The sequence below is a fragment of the Amblyomma mixtum genome, chromosome 4 (assembly GCF_055824585.1).
Source record: "Amblyomma mixtum isolate Tamu chromosome 4, ASM5582458v1, whole genome shotgun sequence".
Lineage (NCBI taxonomy): Eukaryota > Metazoa > Arthropoda > Arachnida > Ixodida > Ixodidae > Amblyomma > Amblyomma mixtum.
Window position 1 is genome coordinate 117,357,380 of NC_143015.1, and position 18,205 is coordinate 117,375,584.

An 18,205-nucleotide genomic window follows, 5' to 3' on the forward strand; every position below is an offset into this window, starting at 1 on the left:
TGCACAGGTAGCGATCCCTAGGCGTGTGCGCTAGTTGTTTTGTCGTTCCTGTAAAGTTGTGCAATGCCCTATGTAATTGGCGTTGGGTTTCCGTGCGTGTTTGTATTGGATCGATGAGAGCGCGGAACAGGCGCCACAGCACACCTGCGAAGCAGCAAGACTCAGCGGTGCCCTGGAATAGGGGCGCCGACCTTGTGAAGAGGCCGAAGACATGAAGACATCGGCCCACCGCTTAATCCTGCTTTTTGGAGCAATAAATGTCTCTCGCTCACTCACTCAAGAGAGTCCATACGCAGGGGGGGGGGGGGGGGGGGAGCACGCGGGAGGAAGACCGCGCACCAATTCCGCGCACAAACATCGCGCACCAAACTGGCGCGCGACACTCAATATGGCAGGAGACGCACAGTCACACGGCCCCTGCTTGCGGCGATGAAGCGGGTGCTCCACCGTCTCAGGAACATTTCTTCCGGCAGCGTCACCCTGTCTAAGCATGCCTGCTGGAACAGGCGTGCTCGCACTAGCTGCAACATCGGGAACATGGCCCGCTGGGGTCGGCCCTGTAAGGAAGCGACGCCTCTGTGGCGCCACAAAACAAAAGGCGCTACACACAGTAATAGCCGCACAAGCGTATCGCGCGGCCTGGTGCGGGCGTCGAGAGAAACAAAAAACATACGCGACATAAGTGGCCAAAACGTTCTTGCCACTACACACTCAAACATGGCGTGCACGAGAGTCTCGGTCTTGCCGCACTGCGGACAGCGCGAAAAGGGTGCGATGCCCCACGCTGCGACGCGGACTCCAGTAGGCAAGACCCTCTGGCCTCGCAGCCAGCCGAAGTCGCGGACGTCTGGTGGAAGCGCGTGAGACGTCAAGTCTCGCCACCGCACCCGCCTGCTCTGCTCTAGCTGGAGCTCGCAAACGCGGGAAGCCTGCGTCTGAGAGACGTCGACCTCGGGCAGGGTAGCGGTGAGAGACTCGGCCGTCCGGCAGACATACCGGAAGAACCCCGGCTGCTGTTCAGCTGAAGGACCTACAAGGTGACCAAAAAATTGCTGCTGCTTAGCTTTGGTTAAGCCTATGTAATTGCGAAAGCAATATCCCCTTGGCTACGCTGTGTTTCGCTTATGGATGGTGCACATTGCTCATGTCCGGAGTAGGCGCGGCGGCACTGGCGGCGGCGACGAACGCAGCCGACTGCAATGCGTCTGTGGGCCCGAAACTCTTGGCGACCCTTATAGCGTGGAGTTTGCTAGCAGTAGACGCTGCGGCGGTGACGAACGCTGCCGGCTGCTGACCGCCAACTGTCGTTCGGCCGTGAAGACTAGCTGCGGCGCGCTGAAAAGCCGACTTGGTGCCTCAGCGTCCGAAGCTATAACGAAGAACCGGCAAGCACGCGCTACTTTTCTCTACACCCGATAGTGATCACCGCAGCAAGGCCTGCAAGCTCTCGCAACTTGTATCACGTCAATCGCTTGCCGCCGTTCGCAGGTGGTCGACCGGCCACGAAGTTCTAGCTGCGGCGCGCTGAAGAGCCGACTTGGTGCCCCATATCTTACTCTGGTATGACGTCAGTAGTCACATGACCGACCGGCAACTGTCGTTCGGCCGCGAAGTTCTAGCTGCGGCGCGCTGAAGAGCCGACTTGGTGTACCATCTCTAGCTCTGGTATGACGTGAGTAGTCACATGACCGACCATCTACCGAGAAGGGTAGGCTGCGGTACCGCGAAGTGGCGACACCTGGCGTAGTACTGCTTTCGCAATAAAAGAGGAGCCGGGACTTTGTGAAGAGGTAGGTGAGAAGACCGCTCCCTGGGTAGTAAGTAGCGTTGACCAGGTCGTGGACGCCTCGGACAGCAAGCACGCTGCACATTGTGCGCAGGGTGGGCAGGCTAAACCCGCCCATGCGCGTGGGAAGGTGAACGAGCGCGCGAGCGACGGTCTTCGTCTTTCCCGCCCAGAAAAAATTGGCAGAGGCTTAGCTTGGTTAAGCCCGGTAGGTTGCGAAAGCAAACGAGGCCTTGGCCGAAACACCTTATATATACACATCCACACGTAATCTTCTCTCAGAGAGAGGCAGGGAAAGAGAGAGAAAGAAAGAGCAGCAGCGCGTGGTTACAGTAGCGTGGTTACCCTGGGACTGCGGTGACGAATCGAGCTGGTCTCCAGTTTTCTCGCCGCTTGGTGTGACGTCACCACAGCGAGCGCCTCCTCGCGGCTGCGGAGCGCAGCAGACGCGTGGTTACCCTGGGACCGCGCCGAGGCCTCGCCATTTCCTCCTTTCCACTGGCCGACGTGACCGCGGTGAGATCTGCTATAGATCTGCGGCGGATATCGAGATAACCGACGGGACCGGCATGGCTTGTGACGGCTCGCGGCTGTCCGCTATTGTGGGGCCAATGGCATTCTAGAGAGCGACCACAGAAGCATTTTATGCAATCCAGTTAAGGAAAATATACTGTTTTCTTTACAACTTTTACAAGAAAATATATTTTTGTTGCTCTATGGCTTGAATACTACCGCCAGGCAATATTTACTGCACAAGAGACGTGGACATTTCCGCCTTCAAAACTCAGTACTCTGTAGCTGAAAACGCGTGTCGTGTTCTGGCTTCACTGTGCACAAACCACGTGTTTTGCTCACGACCTCTAGGGGGCCGTGGTTTTGCTCTTGGGGCCCGATTCTCGATATTCACATTCGCCTGTCGGCGCCATATTGCCTCTCTGATTTGCTGTCAGAAGTATCAATCGCCGTCAATGGGTGTGTCAATTAGGGTCGGTTACACGGGGTCACTTTTTGCGGTGACGTCGATTTGACGTGGCATTGAAAATGCATTTTCGTAGCGCTATTCTTGGTACCCGGCTGGTACATATATGTGATTGCGAAGGGAAAAGAAGGTACAAGTGGTCCGCGCGAGAGCAGTTGTGCTCGACTTGCCAATTTGGAGAAAATAGCTGCACACCGGAAATGGCAACTTCCTAAAATCTGATTGGTTGAACAATATCACGTAAATCACGTGATAGGCACACATGTTGGAGTGATGTAAGAATGACGTTTCATCACGTTTACGTTGTGCCGCCATTGCAAAAAATGGCTGAAATTCGCCACCATCATTTCGCCCGGCGAAAGGTACCCAAACCATGCAAATGAGTCAGTGGAATGCTGATTTATAAGGCGTTAGGTAGCCGCATTTTAACGGGTATTTATTTTAATACAAAACTAAGCGTACAAAAGTCTTGTTTTGATTGCACAATGTAATGGTATGGCGTATCTGAAATAAGCAACCCTTGAGAGCGTTAATAGTGAAAGCTTAAGCGTATAGCCGCATAGGGGCGCTAACTGCTCTCTCGTTGGAAACCCTTCGCTCGCAGTGAGAAATCATCCGTCCGTGCGGTTAGTGAAGCGCGAAAATTGCGCGAATGGCGGTGCCGCGCTGCGATTTGCTGCTCCTTGCATTCATTCGTCGTTTGTTAAACCCTAGAAGTGGGAAAGGTGAGCTACTTTCGAGGTCACCGCGATGCTTTCGAGTTGTCTCTGACTAGACAGCTCGTCTGTGCAATCACCTGACGAGGCATATGGTGTGGTGGCTATGCAAGGATGCATTGTGGCGAGAAGCAGTGCCGAACTGTCGAGCTCTGAGGGGCGATCGCCAGCTGTGAAACGTCGCTGAACGGATGGGCTTTGCGCGCGTGATGAGCGGATGACACAACAGGTGTTCGCGCGACCGAGCAACAAACTCCAGGAATGTGTCGGGCTTCTCTACGAGACATCCGTGTGTGTGTGTAGCGTCATTCTCATTCCTTTTGCATGCATGCTAGAAATAACTTTAAAACAAGTGCAGGATGCATGGTGCGAATCTGAAATTTTTATTCGGCATTTCGCGTTGCTTTTTTTCATCGTACTGTTTTCAGTTTTTGCTCATGGCTCAAGTCGAGAAAACAAAGCCTAGCATGTTAGTACGTTGGTCGATTTCTTTGTTCTTGGTGTTGATGAATGTGAAAGGCATCATCGGTGAAATCAGCTGGAAGGCGTCGTTTCCTTAAGTTTGGAAAAAAAAATTGCGTAAAACTCTAAAAGAATAATATACCCTGGCTTAAGCGTTATTAGTGAAGCACAAAAGTGATTTTGCTATTTAAGGTAAAATTTTCATAACAGTGTTACATCATCAGTTACACAGCAGTCACGTGGAAATGACCGTAGGAGGGTGAAAAAATCATTTCTCTTAGGGCGCGCGAAAAACAAACATGTATGACTCTTGTACATTTTATTTACAGGTGTGTTGTTTTTGCCGGTGAAGGTTCCAGCTCACACGAAGTCTGTGCGGGATCCATCCATGACCCGTTTGTGTGCAATATCTCTTCATGTGCTGCCCGCATAGAAATCGTCAAACTGGTGAGCTCGTGCTTAGTGTGTTGGGGCAAGCATTAAGGGATATAACTTGCGAGTATGTTTTTGCAGGCTAGTTGGTGCCTAAGCATTCTGGGTTTTTTTCCGCAAAAGACACGACACAAAAGAAACGAGGTAGACAGGACAAGCGCTTTTAAGGATAGAGTGCACTAGCCCATCTAGCTTTAACGTCTCGATAAACTTCATTGCCTTAGTCTTAACTTTCGCGAGTGAAAGCTTTTTACACTCTTTGAAATTTGTAGCGATCGCTTCTGAAGCCTTCTGAAGATACATCGCTTTTTCCAGGACACAGAAGCCTCCCTCCTTATCGGCCGGTACGATATTCAAGGCATTATCCTTCAGGTACCGAATGGTCGTTTAAACAGGCAGGGTCCTACTTGACGACCTGTGTCGTTGGAGGAAGTCAACGCCTTCGGAGACACACCTCTCGGCTTCAGCCCCTGAACGTCGCGAGACTTACCTGACCATTTCCAGTAGTTCAGCTGGAGACTTCCGAGGTTCGGTGGCGAACTTTGGTCCGAGGTTGAGTACCTGCTGGGTCTGTTTCGGAAGTGACACGTTCCCCAACGTGCGGACGTTGTTCCCAGGTCCTGCGTTCACTTTTGGTGCGCACCGTCGAAGGAAGGGAAGTGTTCGTTGCCACAGGAATTCTGTAGTGCTGTTGATCACCACGCAGTACTGGCGCCATTGCGATGAAGCACTGGAAGGCTGCGTGCACTCTTGTAGCCGAATCCACAGAAACTCTTTGTACAGACGGCACTGCCTCTGGTACTCCGAGCGCAATATTGTGCGCACTCTCCTTCCGTGCCCGGGCGAAGATGTGCAGCCGCCAAAGAGCGCTATAACTTCGCCAGGAAGCACCTTTTTTCGGATACAGAACCCAAGTTCTCTGGACTTGCAAACCACATGGGCAATGATGGGAACAAGTTGCGACGGATACAAGGAACAGAGGAAAGGAACGCCTGCAGAACTAGAGATATAACTTGCGAGTATATTTTTGCAGGCTAGTTGGTGCCTAAGCATTCTGGGTTTTTTGCGCAAAAGACATACTCGCAAGTTATATCTCTAGTTCTGCAGGCGTTCCTTTCCTCTATTCCTTGTATCCGTCGCAACTTGTTCCCATCATAGCCCATGTGGCTTGCAAGTCCAGAGAACTTTGGTTCTGTATCCGAAAAAAGGTGCTTCCTGCCGAAGTTATAGCGCTGTTTGGCGGCTGCACACCTTCGGCCGGGCACGGAAGAAGAGTGTGCAAAATATTGCGCTCGGAGTACCAGAGGCGGTGCCGTCTGTACAAAGAATTTCTGTGGATTCGGCTACAAGAGTGCACGCAGCCTTCCAGTGCTTCATGGCAATGGCGCCAGTACTACGTGGTGATCAACAGCACTACAGAATTCCTGTGGCAACGAACACTTCCCTTCCTTCGACGGTGCGTACCAAAAGTGAACGCTGGACCTGGGAACAACGTCCACACTTTGGGGAACGTGTCACTTCCTAAACAGACCAAGCAGGTACTCAGCCTCGCAACAAATTTCGCCACCGAACCTCGGAAGTCTCCAGCTGAACTACTCGAAATGGTCAGGCAAGTCTCGCGACGTTCAGGGGCTGAAGCCGAGAGGTGTGTCTCCGAAGGCGTTGACTTCCTCCAACGAAACAGGTCGTCAACTAAGACCCTACCTTTTGAAAAGACCATTCTGTACCTGAAGGATAATGCCTTGAATATCGTACCGGCCGATGAGGAGGGAGGCTTCTGTGTCCTGGAAAAAACGATGTATCTTCAGAAGGCTTCAGAAGCGATCGCTACAAATTTCAAAGAGTGTAAAAAGCTTTCACTCGCGAAAGTCTAGACTAAGGCAATGAAGTTTATGGAGACGTTAAAGCTGGATGGGCTAGTGCACTCTGTAGAGAAAGCTGAGAAGTTATCCTTAAAAGCGCTTGTCCTGTCTACCTCGTTTCTTTTGTGTCGTGTCTTTTGCGCAAAAAACCCAGAATGATTAAGGGATAACATGTCTGCCTTTAGTAAGATTGCGTAGGGCGAATGATATCTGATTGCATTTATATATAGTTTATTCAGCAAGCAAGAACGGTGTAAATAGAACCACATATGGAAATAATGTAAATTAATCATGTCTGTACTTTTCACGTGACAGCAGAGATAGGTGTGCGTGACACGCAGTGTTGTTCTGTGGCTTTGCATTTTTCTCAGTGACCACAATGTCAAGGTAGCCTCATTTCGATTGGTGTAAAATACAAAAGCATGCATATACGACTAAACTCAAGGTAGTCATAAACAGTTAACTTGTGCCCTTCCTTGCAGTGCCTTCTGTAGCGGTTTTCTTGAGTATAAAAAGACAGTAGTAAATATTTCTTTGCATCAGTTTGGGAAATCTGCCATCAAGTACCTCAAGCTATATAGAACCAGTTTGTTTTGATACTAATGATTGGTTTTGCAGTGAGCGTATTTTACATTTGTAGTAAAACTAGACTACAGTTGAACTTGCGGCTTCAACAATTTCACATATTTAGAAACACAGTGTCTAGCTCGTTGGGAGATTTCAGTGCACAGCGTTGATTAGCGTGTAGGTGATGGTGTGCATCTTATGCAGACGTGGCGGGCCACCCTCACCATGGGTCTCATGTGCTCTGGAGCCGGGATGCCAGATTCATGTTTGCTCACCTCCCAGCTGGACTGATTACACAACTGGGTGGCCATACCGGGCTCCTTAGGTGTCTGCAAAGGCCATGGTACAGCATGATCAAGAGTTCTCCGCGAAGGTCACCACAGCTTGCATTGTGCAACCCAACATATTCATCCACACTCAGCTGCAAGACCATGACACCACTGGCAAGTGGTGATAATAGTAGGAGCACCAACATCTGCAACAAGGAGGACACAGCACCATTTGGATTCTACCTGACAGACCGGAAGTGCATGATCAGCAGTTGAGTGCGGGAATTGCACTCACTGCCGCGGTTTTCATGTGTAGCTATGCCTATGCCACAAGTAATCAGTGTACATTTGCTCTGCTTCAAGTTTGATGGCATACTGCTAGGAAGCTGGTGAAGTCTTCGTCACTTTGGTGTTCCTCATTAAACTGGACCATATTGGAGGTATCCATGACAGTAGAAATTAGTTTTGTCTGGTGCTGCAGTTTTTTGTGGGTCACGAAGTGTCCCAAGTGTTTTCAGTCTGCCGTCTGCCAACTTGCTGAGTGTGTGCTTCAACACATGCTTTGGTGATTGTGAAGAAGTGCTGTTCCTTCGTGTGGTGCCTCCCTATGTGTTCTGCTTGTACACAATGCACATTTTATTTGGTGCTTAAGTTCATTGAAAGACAGGAGGGCACCAAAATGTTTTCCTTCTAGCACCAGGGTGTTCAGTGCACATGCTTTCACCAGTGCTTTTCTTTTTGCTTTGGTGTTTGTTGAGAGCCAGCAGCCCACAACATCCTCAACATACAGCATGGTCGCTGTGTCTCTAGTCATTTGCAACATCTGTTCTTCAGGGTGCAACATGCCTTGTGTGGCGCTGTTTGTGTGATAAGATCACAACATGCTTTGCCTCATGGCATCTGGTTGCCTCTGAGTGCTTGCTTTCGACTGCCTCTTTCACATGCTGCTTGTAGTTATACAGCAGTGAACTATTTTTCCTGAAGGAAAAGTCATGTAATTGTTTCATGGTCATTTTCCCAGATGAAAATGCAAGGTCTGGCCAGCGTTCTCACACGTGTACCCATTCCCATCTTCTAGCTGAAATTTTTACCCGCGGCGAAAACCTACAAATTGTACATTAATTCATTTGAAGGTAAATGGCGGTATAAATTATGCAGCTGGACGTAATTTATGTTTCAATAATAAAGCTTCAAATGGCATTTTGTAGCTGGAAGGGCATGATCCGGTTCAATAATTCAACTGAAAATGGATCATAATAGCAGTAGTGAACTTTATTGATCTTTCTGGGTTACTCAGGCGGTCTTCCCACGTCCGGTATCTTTTTCTCTTTCCAGGATTTGTGGTCTGGGTTCTTTTTCTATGCTGGGCTATCAACCTTGAATGCATGCATTGGAAGATCACTGCCCACCTGTCCTCCCAGTGAAACTCTGTTAGATCCCAATTTCATTGCCTTGTCCCTTGCATTTTGCTTCATGCAAATCGCGGATGCTGTGTGGTCATTTTATGAGAAATCCTAGACAACCTGTTTACCCTCTACACCCTCAGTGTGACTGGACCATATCAGTGTACGTGCTGCCATTTCTCTGTTTAGCAAAGGCGACTGCTGGCTGCATGTACACCACTGTCAAAAGTTTATGAAAGACTGTTTTGTCCCGAAAAAATTCTGATCTTTGTAGATGAGACATATTCGTCTATATGTAACGTTGCACTAGGTAATGATTCGCAGTTCGGCTTCATATTGAATTTAGGATGCATGAAAGTCAGTGATAAAAATAAATTATTTTTGCCAATAATGGCTTCCACAAACTTTTCACTATGAATGTAAAAGACACCTCACTTTTTTTAAGCAAATTGCAACACCTAAGAGGCTATGCAACTTGTCTTGCTCCCCAAAAATGTAGGGGCACACTTAAGCTCAGCATTCATGGGTGTGACACGACAATGTTTATGGCTCCCTGCAGCGGTTTCTCTTCACACACACAGTCACTGTACTTCATTCGTGTTCACACATTTATCACAGTTGCCTCAACACAGGTTCCCAATTCTTGTCTTTGAACTCTTCCAGACTGCAGTTCACCTACGTAATGTTACTGTAATTAGTTTCTCACTAATTTGCACATTTCTAGTTCACAGCAGTAATTACATTGCTAGGCTTCAAATTAAGCCAAAAGCACCCACACATCACTCCCCCCCTTTGTACCTCAGCAAAGTCAATGTGCCTACACGGCCTAGTTGGTAGCGTGCCTGGCTGGCGATCCAGGGGTAATGGGTTTCAAGGCAGAGAGAAATTTATTAATTTTCTGTATGTAACGCCTATTATTTTATAACGTGAAGTAGCTACAGACATGTGCTGACGTTTTATTCAGATTATAAATCCTCTTTTCAGTGACTTTCACAGCGGGCATCCACGCGTGAAGCTTGTTTTTTGACACAATGCCGGCTGGATAACACTGGGTTTTCTGCTAAATCGCAGCCTCTCTCCTTGACAGTGGTGTGTGCAGGCTTTCCGTACCTTTCTTTTCTGGTTGCACATGGCACCCAATATAATTTTTCAGGGGGCTTAAACTTTATGCACAGGCACTTGCAATGACTCCAATTTCATCAACATTTTGCTACATGTTCTATAATTATATTGGTGATGAATAGCTTCTGTTCTGTTCTCCTCTTGGAAAATCTGAGTCAGACTTGCTTAACATTTTTCAAGCTGCCTTAATCATGCTCAAAAAAACAATTTACCCTCCAGTGCACACACCACTAGGCATTTTAAGAGTTCTATTTTTTTTTTCATGCAGTGGAGTGTAATACATACATAGAGGGGAGAAATCTCCAACCTGTCACTTATGCTCGAGCACCAGAGTGGATTTTGAACGCACATATCAGGCTTGCCCAAACAAACCGAAACCTCCTTTCCAAGGGATGGAATCACAGGAGCGACGGGAGGCTGCTCTGCGCAGCTCACAGGCAGAGCTACAGCTTTGCATCATGGCCTGGGCCTTGAAGGTCACCGCAGCCAAACAGTGCCTCATCACCTAGAGTGGCCTGAGGGCCGTCGCCGACCTGTTCAACACCCCTTCACCCACCCTCACCTGATCCACTGAAGTGGAACTAATAAAGTTATTACCAACCAAGGGCTGTAATAGCCTTCCTGCCAACGCACTTCACCTCGGTAATTTTGAACTGCTTCTTTGAACAAATAATCTTTGAGCTGTATGCAAGCTTTGTTCTCAGTACAGGTAGGCCCTTTGTTATTGGAATGAGGTAATCTACTGTTGCAGAGCAACTTTGATTAGTCCTCAGTGTCCTTTCAGACATTTGCCGACATTTCAACGCCTACATCTGGTATGGTGCCCTTCACTGAACTGTAGATGTCATATTTTGAGTGTATATAGAGGGTTGTCTATTTTAGTTCACAGTAAAGGAACGTACTTTGAGAGTGAACGCATTTCATTGAGCATTACTCTCCTGCAGTGCACAATAGTGGCATCACAGGGTCTTTATTGCATCAGTGTATGGTGTAAATGTTACCTAACGGCATTGTGATCCACTGCTCAAAGAGAACCAACAATGGCCCTGATATGTGTGTGGTCAGGAGTGTGCACAGAGGGAAAGTCATGAACTTGCACATCAGGTTAGAAACATGACTGAGGCCTCTTGTAGATTGCTCGTGGAGTACACAGGGCTTGCCAAAACCAATCCACATCATCCAGTGTTATCATGCTGCATTAATGGACCTTTTGCGAGAATACCACTACTTGTCTGTGATGCTCCCTCCCTCAAATACTATGGGCCTTGTTAGCCTTGCATTTCTTGCCCCCTTTGTGTGTTATCTTGCTGCTGTGCATGCTTGTGCTTATCTTGTTGTGTTGCTGTTTTTCCTTCTTAACTCACCGTTGTTTTTATTCTCCTTCAGCTCCTTGACCTCAGCCTGAGACATGTTCAGGCTTGATATGGCATGTGCACTAGATAATACACGTGTATGTGCATGCTATGATAATAACTTGCATGCCCATTAAAGAACCCCAGGTGGTCGAAATTTCTGGAGCTCTTCACTACGGCGTCCCTCATAGCCTGAGTCGCTTTGGGACGTTAAACCCCAATAAACCAAACCAATAACTTGCATGAAGCAAATAAAGCAAGTGTCTTGCACACTGGATTAGCTGTTTGTAATGTGGTATCACCCTCCACCTTCACTATCCCCCTCTATATTCGTCCCGTTCCCCAATGTTGAGTAGCATATGTGAAGATATCTTTTTCCAGCCGACTTACCTCTCTTTACATCACACGTTGCCCTCTTACAAGGAATGTTGCTGCATTGAGAGGAGCTGCCTGGTGCTGCTGTAGATGCATTACTGTTGTCCTGCTGCAAGGAATTATAGGGATGGGCATGACAAATTTTGTTTCACCTCTCATATTTTGGTTCGTACTCATTGTGTGCTCATTGTTAGACAGAATTAACGAGATTGCAGGCCTTTTCAAACATTGAAATTAAATAGCATTATTGAGAGCCTTTTTTTATTTGAATGAAATAATGTACCTGCCACTGTACGCCATGCATTCGCGAAGTGCTTTTATATAAAGTCTGTGAAGTCTGCTTGCAGGCAGACTTAGTTATGTTCACAAAGCAAAAGATGAGTTCCATGTCCTATTCAGATGAAGTGAAACGCCAACACTGTGAAATACATGCTTCTGTTGACAGTGGACTTTTAGCTGTCTCTGTTTTTCTTTAAGGACTGGCGGGAAGCAATATCTCCCTATTTTGCTTTCGCATTTGACGCTTTTGATAATAAGACGTACGCGCTCGTAGCGTTGCACTTGACGCGATTCGCAGTCGCGTTTCGTGCGCGGCCGCTTGCAAACGTAGCCAAGGGTAGCGTTAAGTTCTATGCACCTGAAGAAGTGACACGGTGGGGTAAAGCTTTCCAACGCCACTGACGCGTTGAGGTTACGATCGAGAGCCAGCTGTTTCTCTGCCAATTCCTCTCCCTGTGACGCTGATCGCATCTCACAAGTATGGAGACGCGACACGCTGCGCGACGGCTTCGGGCAGTAAGCGGTCGCTTCATGCAGTACAATTACCGCTAAACTTTTATTTCCGTGACGACCGGCCACAGGGTCTTTAGCGTCGCATTCAGCACCATCACTCAGCTAATGTGTGCGGCGAGTACGCCGAGACCGCCGCCGCAACGCATTTCACCGTCCATCTCTACGGCGCTACTGTGACTCACCTTCGCGCCGCAACTCGGCGGTGTTTTTTGTACTTGGCGCCAAGTAGCAGACGACACAGTTTATTTTTTTCATACCTTTTTCTTTATTCTTGAATGTCGTCATTCTATTCTGCTGTTACGCATTTTCGCACCGCCCCGATTCACACGTCACGGGTACGCCCCGCTCATGGCGGATTGGCGAATATCGAGAATCGGGCCCTTGGTCAGTCGCACCGGTCGCACGCAACTCAGTGACTCTCGGCATGTTTTTATAACCGAAGCAATATGCCTGGATGTTGCTGTGCCCCGAATTGCAACTCGAATTATGCGGGCGGGCCTTCAATTCGCATCTACAGGTTCCCGGCCGCGGAAAGAACTGCGTGGACGCGCGCCGTGCCGCGTAAGGATTTTGTGCCAACGAAGTACACAGTGGTAAGGAAGTGTGCTTTATATTTCCATTCAATTCTTTGTTATAGTTGCTTTAGCAGTCGCTTAATTTTTAAGATGCGGAGTATTTCTGTGATTGATTTACTTGTAACGTGCCGTCTGATTTCAGCTCTGCGAAAAGCACTTCCATCCCAGCGACTTCTACAAGCTACACTGACACGAACACAGGCAAAGTCATTGAAGTTCCCCTCAAACATAGGCGTCTAAAACCAGGGACAACGCCAAGCATTTTTCTCGGATGCCCCACGTACCTTTCTCAAGAGAAAAGTGCGGACCGCGAGGCCCCAGAAGTAAAAGCGCTCTGCTAGAGGCTAAAGCGTTTAAGAGGCAGTACAACAGTCAATCAGAGCTCAAGAAAAAGAGGAGATGAACAACGCAGTCGCCTTTTTCGAAGACCTTTTGTGTCTCGTGAACAAGCTTTCCGCGGGAGAGTTCTGGAGCAAAGTGGTCACAAAAGACAAAGTGCTTTCCTTGAACCTTGTGCCTCAAGATGCGCCGGTTGTGCGCGTTGCTGTGGTTGTTAGTGCGAACCTATCTTTGAAGGTGTGCGTTAGAGAACCGCCGATTGAGAAGGTAGGCACCGCCGTGTTCCCTGTTTTGATTTCTGACATGAGACAACTGGGAGATACACTTGATCGCTTAGAAGAGACTCTGAAATGTTCAGTGAATGATGAGGCAAAAGTTGAACTTCTTTTGCAGCAGACATTGACACTGCTGGATGAACTGTGGTGTTCACAATTTCCCTCTGACTGGCAGGCATAAGTGATAAAGTTCCTCAGGCAGCAAGTTGAGATTGTTTTGAGGAATGCGGGTAAGTATCCTGCTGAATTGCTTGTGTTCGCTGGTATTATGTTTACCATATCACCTCATGCCTACAAGTTCATGCAAAGTAGAGCAAAGGTGAAGCTTCCCCGCCCAAACACTATTAGACGTGTTTGTGCTGCACATAACATTAGCCCTTCATTAAGCAGCAAGATGAATTGTACTTGTCGTATGCAAAAAGAATGGCATTAGCACTGAAGGACCATGAACGGACTGTGACACTCATGATAGATGAAAATCATTTACAGTCTTACTTTGAATATAAAGCTGGATCTGTAACAGGTGCAGCCACAAACAGCAGTAATGCTGCAAAGACTGCGTACGTTTTCATACCTGTTGCCAAACTCGACGCAAAGGTCTTGCATTGCATTCTCAGACGCCTCATTAAAGAGCTAGAGGATGCTCGACTTAAGGCGATTGCAGTCATTTCTGATAATAATTCCATAAACCGGAAAGCAATGTAATTTTTTTCTGATCCTTGCAGACTTATTTTCTTTCTCTCAGACAGCGTTCACATTTTGAAGTGCATCCACAACAACTGGCTTAATCAACGCAACCCAGGCACCTGCATGTTTTTTCCTTACATAAGTAAACTTTCTAGTGATACGCAGGTGCTAACAGCATCATTTGGCACACGAAGAGGAAAGCAGTGAGCTCTTGCGGTTGGCCCCCACGTTATGTTTAAAAACATTAAATCCATCCAACTCTGGGCGCCATAATGTCAAGCTTGTCGTGAAGATTTTCAACGCTTCAACAATGCAGCACTGCCTAGTTCCAAATTAGCTATTGTTCAACATGTCAAAGGCACAGCTGAATTTATCCGCATTATCTTGACATAGTGGAACATCGTTAATGTGAAAACCCCTCACAAAGAACAGCGACTATGTGACAGCTTTCAAGAGCCCGTCAGAAGTCTGTCTTGCCCTCAGATTGACTTGCTGAACAGTGCCATTGACTGGCAGGATTTATGGCAAAGTCTGAAACATGATGCAGGTCACCTTACCCGTGAAACACACAGTGCATTCCGCCACACATCCCATGCACTCGTAGAAGTGTCACGCTACTGCATTGAAGAGCTTGGCTTCACATATGTGTTGTTGGGGAAATTTCAAACCGACTGCCTAGAGGACAGATTTGGAAAGTATCGGCAGTTGTCAGGAGCACAGTATCATGTGTCAATACGGCAGATATACGAATCCGAGGACAAACTCAGGCTCCAGAAAGGGCTGGAGCTACCCGAACTCCCTGAGCTAGATGTGCTCACTCCTTGTGCTGCTGTTGACCACCTGCAAGCTTTGAAGCAGTTTGATATCACTTTGAGAGACCAAGATATCGAAAACAAGCAGCCGATGCTTCCAGCCATTACGTACACTCGCAGGCAAAAGTAAATGGAAGGCGACTTTGTAAGAAAACTTAATTTTTTTAAAATTTAAAGTATAATGGTCTATGTTTGCTGGTGCACAGTGAAATTCGCAGAATCACAATTAGGCTTCACATACGTATTCAAGGATGCATGAATTGGGGGGCCAAAGCTTAAATATTTTCGTGAATATTGCTTTCCATTTACTTTTGACGGTACCTGTACATGGCCGGTTATTGTGCGCATGCAGTTACAAAAAAGCTAGCATGTACTTCTTGCAAGCAGAACCTGGTACTAGAAAATAGGAGTTCTGACTCTGATGGTTTTGCACTCATTTCCTCTGCCATGAGAGGTGGCTTAATGTTTCCCCAGCCTGTGGTTGTGCATGCAGTTGTCACACTGGAAGTTGTCCTGGACCAACTTGTAAATGAAAAAAATTCCTCGAAGTTTTATGATTGTGCTAAGCAAAAGAAGCTTCTTGTTGCCTTAACATTGTCTGTTATAGACAGCAGTGAAGATCTTGACACGTGTGATCATGGACATTCACCACAGCTCGTCATGAAGTGCATTTTGCGTGTGACTGCAAATGTTTTCCTAAACAATCGCTGTAAAGTGCAGAATGACAAGCTTGCAGCCAGTAAGCAAAAAAAAAAGCGAAAGCTGAAGACACGGCAAGCTTGACCTTTTTAGCTTCATTTGCGGGCAATGTTAATTTTGATATGCCGCTTTTTATTAGTGGGCAGTAATTTGCATTTCCTTTGGTGATGACGCTCTAATTTGTTTGAATGAAACATGATTTGTTTGTACACATTTCCATGCCATGTTCATTTTAAAATGTCTTCATAGCTGACACTCTATTTGTTTCAATGAAGAAAGTGAAGAACGATTTTTTTGTACAGCATGCCATGTTCATCTATAAAGGATTGTGGTAATAAATCACAGTACATTCGCTTGAATAAAAATGTCTTTCATTTGTTTTTAGTTAAATTTAAATACCATAATACAGACTGGGCTATAGTTTTGAAGAATAGTATATACTTTCCTGCATCCAATCTCGATGAGTCATGAAAGGATGCAGCAATACCCGCATTTGCTACTTGCCCGATCGCTAACGATTATCAGGAAAGGCAACTCAGAAAAGCAGACAAAACGTGATAATCGTATGCGTAAAGGTCTGAGAAAAATATGGGATGGTTTGTTGCAGGCAGTGATGCTCTGCGGCTGCAGTTTTCACGCACCAGTGCGGAACAACATAGTTGCAATAATTTGTGTTCATGTCCTGTAGCCTAATAAATATTCAGCGGTAAAATAAGCTCGGAGGCTGTTAGCACGCGAAGGAACAAATGGGTAGCTCTGAACCAAAATTCCGGTACAGTGAAGCCGCCTACCAGGACGATCTCACTTGCCTGACGTCACTATACGGTGTGGAGAGGTCATCAGTAATCTAGGTGGTGTTGGCCGAGCTGGGGGCCCTTTCTTTCACAGCTGCTATGACGTCACCACAGCGAGCGCCTCCTCGCGGCTGCGGCGCGCAGCAGATGCGCGGCGCGACGTGGTTACCCTGGGACCACGCCGACGAGCCGAGCTGGTCTCCAGTTTTTCCTCCGCTCGGTGTGACGTCACTACAGGGGTCGTCTAAAGGTCAAACGTGGTGACCGCCGGTTACCACACTGATGGCTCAAAACCTAGCGTAGTATTGCTTTCGCAATAAAAAACTGCCACAAAGTGTGGCCAAGCGACGTGTCAAAGTGCGCGGCGGGCATGCGACGCGAGCGATGTAATAGAGCTTCGCGCACACGGAAGATCTGATGATAAATGCCCGCTCCGACAGCGACAGGCGAAAACGCGCTGCTACTGCCAGACGCTACTCTGCGGTCGCTCTCAACTCTGTCCACGTTTCAAGGGCTGCCTCCCCTGAGGAGAGGAACACTACTCCTAGAACCTTAACCGCCGAGACCCACTCTACGTCGACAAGCAGGTCTGACGAAAAAGCCCCGAAGCGCAGGGCTTGGCTCTTGCCCCTGTTGAGCAGGGCATCGGACAGCTCGCTGTAATTCGAAAGAAGCCGCAAGAACGCTACGTAACTGTCCTCGTCCCGCAAAAACAGGGACACGTCGTCAACGTACGCGGACACCTTTACCTGACCTTGGCCCGGCAAAGGGAAACCGCGCACCGATGGACTAGCTGCTATGCGACGCAGGAGCGGGTCTAAATATAAAGCGAACAACATTAGCGACAGGGGACAGCCCTGTGTAATGCCGCGTTCTATGCTAAAGGGGTCGCTCAACGAGCCGTTAAACAACAAACGAGCTGTAAGGCCAGAGTACAGCTGTTCTAGACGCTCCAAGAACTGCGGCGGAAAGCCGAAAGCACCGAGGACGCCGAAAAGGTAGCGGTGCTCGACGCGATCAAAGGCTTTCGCCTGATCGAGTGAGGCGAAACAACCCGGTATTCCCGTTCTCGAGAGACGAGAAAACCGAGCGCCCGGGCATGCTACAGGCCTGCGCAGGGCTTACGAGCACCGCTAAAAGCTTACTCAACCTTTTGGCCAGCAGCGACGCCGCGATCTTGTAATCTGCATTAAGCAGAGTGATCGGTCGCCACGCCTGCGGGTCAGATGGACACCCGCCTGGCTTCAAGATGAGCACTACACGACTGTCTCTAAAAGACTCCGGCCTCGCGCCGACCCTGACAAAGGCGTTCACCATCCGGAGGAGGTGTTCCTCCAGGACGGTGTAGAACCTGGCATAGAAACAGTAATATAGCATGAGCTGACTAAGTGTCCACCTTAAGCGCATTCTAGCGCTTCACCCTTATACAGTCCTACTCAGGGGTGTCCGGACCTGCACAGGTTGTGGCCTGCCAATCGGCAAAGTTATCTCAATTATTACGATTAATATTTATGTCATGTGTAGTAAAAGTAATCAAGTTCACATGCAACGTTCTGTTAGTTGAAGACCTTGTTTCATTTATAAAACACTTAAATAAAGCACTAATTAAGCGCCCTCTTTTATGACCGCACATACGAATCCTCCAAAGTAGGCATGCCTGAAAGAGCATATTGCACTACTAGCACTTTTTTCTATGCAAGAAAATGACTGAGCGGTTTACGAGAGTTTTAACGGGTGGTGCATGGTTGTTAATATGTATAATGTGATAAGGCTCTGTTTACACGATGCATGTCGGACTGATTTCATTAGTTAGGCTTAGAAACGGCTGCCTTGACACGGTTCAACTTAAATTCAACAGAAATTGCTTAACAATTAATGTGTTGACATTAACCCTCAACAAAAATTTT